Source organism: Aphis gossypii, chromosome X (genome assembly GCF_020184175.1).
Source record: "Aphis gossypii isolate Hap1 chromosome X, ASM2018417v2, whole genome shotgun sequence".
In the NCBI taxonomy this organism is placed as follows: domain Eukaryota; kingdom Metazoa; phylum Arthropoda; class Insecta; order Hemiptera; family Aphididae; genus Aphis; species Aphis gossypii.
Genome location: NC_065533.1, coordinates 58,363,266 through 58,368,655, shown reverse-complemented (window position 1 = coordinate 58,368,655; position 5,390 = coordinate 58,363,266). Strand labels below are relative to the sequence as shown.

The window sequence follows — 5,390 nt, the reverse complement described above, 5'->3', positions numbered from 1 at the left end:
CTTTCCGAACCTTTGCTCGGGAAAGCCTTCAACAAAGAACAGATCGATGACCACAGACGACGAGGAATTTGGGCCCTGGGGTTGGGGCCGAGGATAGAATACAACCCCAGTACTCCCTGCTTGTCGTAAAAGGCGACTAAAAGGGAATGGCCAGCCGGGGCCGGCGTCTGGGACGCGGGCACACCGATAGCTTCGGGGACCGGGGTGCCGTGGGGATTCTGACAGCGACCTCATGAAGAGCGGGTCGATCACTACGGTGATGCCTCTGGGAGGCGCGGAGCAGGCTACCGAGCCTCTTACTCGAGGGTCGCGGCCACCGCGCCGGCGACGAGCGTTGCCCGGTGAGGGTCCACCGTGAACCCGCGGTACACGGCCCAAATCTCGGTAGGATCACAGCTGAGGCCTTGTGCCGACGAAGCTCAGTCCGGGCATCCCACCATTGATGTGCTTACCACACGGGAGCGAGAATGGTGCTTCGGGATGTGGGGGGGCCCCACGGCGTCGAGCAATTGGCGACGTGCCCTCACACGGCGGTCGCGCTCCGGTCTTGGCCGGGTTGCGGGCGCTGGCGGATTGGTTTCGAAGTGGCTATAGCTGGAGCTATTGTGTGGTTAAAAGACCAAACGCTGGGTCTAGGGGAAGGCTGCCGAGTGAGACTACTCCTTAGCGCCCACCCAGCCTACCGGTGGGGCTATATGCACCGGAGGTTGCCCGTAACCAAAAACGGGAAGCGAAGAGGATAGCTCGCGGCCCGACCAGGGCGGTGAAAGGCACGTGAACGCCCTAACCAACGGTACGCACGGGCGTTCTCCCGACTTCGGTGGGAACGGGCGTTCGTGCGGGACTTGTGGTCCATCGACGACACGCGGCCGATCGCTTCGCCGGGTAGCTCCGGTGGGCATCGACCGTGAACCTCCGCGGCTCTTGACTAGCGCACAGCGCTAACGTAAGGTCCGCGGTTGTAGCCGCAAGGCATCAAATCCGGGAATCCTCGTGTCCCTATCTACTATCTAGCGAAACCACAGCCAAGGGAACGGGCTTGGAAAAATCAGCGGGGAAAGAAGACCCTGTTGAGCTTGACTCTAATCTGGCATTGTTCGGAGACATGCCGAGGTGTAGCATAAGTGGGAGTCGGGGGTCTAGGCGGGCGGTTGAAATACCACTACTCGCATCGTTTCCCCACTTACTCGGTAGAGCGGAAAGCGCGGTTCCGGCCGCGGGTGCGTCCGGCCGTCGGCCGTCGTTCCGTCGCGTCGTCGGTTCGTCCGGCGCGCGGCGCGGTCACCACGCCGTCGGCCTGTGCCCGTTCGTGCCGGGCCGCGGTTGATATTCCGGTAGCGTTAAGCACCAGCCGAGGGCTCCGGGCGTCAAACCGCGGACCACGTCCGTGCGTGTGCGGCCGGCCGTCAAAAGTCGCCGTCCACGTGCGCGGCGCTTCCGCGGGCCCGGGCCCTGGTGCAATCCGTATTCCGAGGACAACACCAGGTGAAGAGTTTGACTGGGGTGGTACATCTGTCAAAAAATAACGCAGGTGTCCTAAGGCCAGCTCAGCGAGGACGGAAACCTCGCGTAGATCAAAAGGGCAAATGAGGGCTTGATCCCGGAAGCTCAGTACGCGTAGGGACTGCGAAAGCATCGGCCTCTCGATCCTCTCGTCCGCTGAAGGGTTTTCAGCGAGAGGTGTCAGAAAAGTTACCACAGGGATAACTGGCTTGTGGCGGCCAAGCGTTCATAGTGACGTCGCTTTTTGATCCTTCGATGTTGGCTCTTCCTATCATTGCGAAGCAAAATTCGCCAAGCGTCGGATTGTTCACCCGCTTAAGGGAACGTGAGCTGGGTTTAGACCGTCGTGAGACAGGTTAGTTTTACCCTACTGATGCACGGTCGCACGCGATCGAAACCGCCTTTACGGCGGCAGTCGTTACGATAGTAATCCTGCCCAGTACGAGAGGAACGGCAGGTTCGGACATTTGGTTCGGCACTCGCCCGAGCGGGCGTTGGTGCGAGGCTACCATCCGTTGGATTACGCCTGAACGCCTCTAAGGCCGTATCCACTCTGGAAAAAACAGCCGGGCGGGCTTTCGGGCCCGTCTCGGGAAAACGATCGTCCGTACGGCGGAGGAGACCCCGTACACGTCGGGAAGGCGTCAAAGCACGGACCTTCGGGTCCACGACGGGCCGGAATCGCCGCCGCGCGGGCTCTCGGCCCGCTGGCGGCGCATCAACGGTGAACGCGGTGATCCCGCGGCAAACGATGTGGGGTCTCGGAATCGTCTGCAGACGACTTAAGTACCGGGCGGGGTGTTGTACTCGGCAGAGCAGTTACCACGCTGCGATCTGTTAAGACTGCCCTTTGCCTCGGGGGTTCGTCTTGTCGGTTGGACAGGACCCCCGGTGACCGACGACCACGGGGCGCGAGCGCACGCGGCGGGCTTGGCCCGACGGCGTGCGCCGCGTTGCGCGGCCTCGGACGCGCGGCGTTCGTCGCGCGGACCGCCGGTCGGCTCGACCGCGCGCGTCGGTGACCGTCTTCGGACGGAAGCCGGCGCCGCGATCGACCGGCCGGTGGGTCCGCGCGGCGGGCGCCGCTTTTTTTTTCGCCGCCGACTCGCCGGGCCGTTACGCACGGGGAGTTGGTATATTTTTTTGAAACCGACTCGCCGGGCCGTTACGCACGGGGCGTTGAAATGTTTTTTCGAAAAAGCCGGTCGTGCGGCGGGAGCCCGGACGCGGCACACCGGTCGGTCCTCGGTGGATCGGCCGGGCCATTACGTGCGTAATCAGAATTTTTTTTTTCGGCGGTCCGTTACGCAGGGTTGGCCGGGCCATTACGCACGTAATCGGAATTTTTTTTTTGGGCGGTCCGTTACGCAGGGTTCGCCGGGCCGTTACGCACGAGTCCGAATCCGTCGTTTAGGCTAAGTTCCGCCGTCCAGGCAGCGGACGGCTGCGCCGTCCGCTTCTCCGGTCAGTGGGGGCCGACCACCGTCCCACCATTGAAGGCTTTAAGTGTACAAACACGGCGGATGAAAAAATCAGGGAACCGAAATGTTCGACGGTGACGAGACCTGAACCGAAAGACCGGGGTAGGTTACGTACGGGCATGCTTGGCTTCGACGGTTTGACACTTATTCGATTCCAACTTTTCGAAGACCAATATCTCCAGAACCAGAGGTGTTAGCGGTTTTCTCCCGTGATTCATTCCTGTTCCAATTTCGATTTACAATACGATTTTTTATTTCAAAATTGAGTTTTAATTCTATACCATACTAACGATAATATTGACAAAAAAAATGGCTTAAAGTAAAATATACAAGTACAAAACTATGATATAGGAAAAATTAAAATTAATCAAGTATAAAAAAAACTAACTATCTAGTTCTGCTTCGAGTTCCTCCCTATAAAATTCAAAATTATTAATTAAAAAATAATTAAAATATATATATATAATATATATTTATATTACCATTCTATAGAATAGTGTCCATGAGCTAGGGTGTGTACTTTGTCTTCAAGTATACCCCTTTTATCATCAAAACTGTTATAAGTTAATTTATTGGATTTGATCGTCTTTAATTTGTGCTTGAATGAACGGATAGAGACGTTTGACGTTATTACTTCCAAACTGACATCACCTTTCTAGTAACATGTCCACGGATTCCTTTTGCTTTGATTTTCTCCTTATCTTCTAAAATGTAAGCGTAGGACTTTGCACGGAGAGCACAAAACTCTCTCATAATACGTCCATCGGTTTCATCAGAAAATAGCCCAGGAATCTTCTTTCTCTCAGCAATGTAACACGGGTGGTGACGGGGTAGATTTGCAGTGTACATTCGGTTGAGTAAGTTGGGATTGTTCAATAGATCATTGTAAAAATCATCAGTTTGAACATAGTATACCAATGAATTTAAATAATAAATAAAATTAATAATAGTATGTAACGAACACGTATATTGCGCGTAAATGTATCGCTACGTGCCGCCACTGATATCACCCAGTTTGCCATTGTTACGGACCTATACTGTCCGTATCGATTATTTTATATGCATAAGATCATACAATGTCAAATTTCCTAACTTGTAAAATTAATACCACAGGCACACGAGTACAGGACACGAGAGAGTAGAATATTATATTAATATAATAATTTGACAATTAAAGTAAATTCACACGTCTCTTTGCAAAAGTCGAAACTTGGTGTCTTAACGATTCGATAAGAATCATGGGTAAGAATACACAAGCAGTCGTTTCGGGACCCCTCGTATGACGAAGTCACCGCCCACTCTTGTAAGAAATCATATATAAGAGGGATCGAGACAAGAGCTCGACAGACGGTTACTGTATAACCAACGAATAGGGATATCTATGACACTCAGAAGCAGGTCGTAACACCACTCAAGTCATTTTTGATATCAGTTTCTGAGGCAGGTCGTAACACCACTCACCATCTTATTTTATATATTCTACATTAAGCTTATAATATTTGTATTCGTGCAAGACTTATTTTAATAAACAATTAACTTATACTTGAACAACACGACGTATTCATTTTGTACGTTGATGCATGAATCGACCTAGCCGGGACGCAACACCATAATTACGCTAAAATGTGATAATAGATAGCGCACGCGAGATAACCAGCTTCAACATCAGATCATTTTCCCGTCGATCACTCAGTTAATTAATATCAAAATATATTTATGTATAAGAATAACTAATTAATCATCTATAACACCAGAACAACATAACGAACTATGAACCGTTCGTTAACCCAGATAGTGAATGTCAATAAATACGGTAGCCAGAATTAGCAATATTACTACGGGCGTCGATGCGTAAACAAGCAGAAAAGCGGTACTGCCGTCACCGAAAATCCATCCGCGGTACGGTTCAACAGCTGTGGGTATAGGTGACACTATACTGTCCAACTGTTTGAACTGTACTATCGCACCGCCGCCGACGAAAAGTGCCGCTGCCGATAAGGAGATCCGCCTATAGCAGTCGTGGGTACAGACACAAGTCTGTACTGTCCGACCAGCCGACTCCGTACACCGCCGCCCACCCTCAACCACACCGACGCCGACGAGAAGTGCCGCTGCCGATAAGGAGATCCACCTATAGCAGTCGTGGGTACAGACACAAGTCTGTACTGTCCGACCAGTCGACTCCGTACACGTCCGCCCGCACTCAACCACACCGACGCCGACGAGAAGTGCCGCTGCCGATAAGGAGATCCGCCTATAGCAGTCGTGGGTACAGACACAAGTCTGTACTGTCCGACCAGTCGACTCCGTACACCTCCGCCCGCCCTCAACCACACGCCACCGACGAAAAGTGCCGCAGCCGACTCCGTACACCGCCGCCCGCCCTCAACCACTCCGTACGCCGCC

General features: G+C 52.9%; 1 pseudogene across 1 annotated transcript; it reads left to right on the top strand.

Annotated features, from left to right (window-relative positions):
- The first annotated feature begins 467 nt into the window (after positions 1-467).
- On the top strand, positions 468-2,370 carry LOC126552548 (uncharacterized; annotated as a pseudogene). The gene is made up of 2 exons (XR_007606087.1): positions 468-650; positions 966-2,370. The product of XR_007606087.1 is annotated as an uncharacterized LOC126552548 (transcript).
- The last annotated feature ends 3,020 nt before the right edge of the window (positions 2,371-5,390 follow it).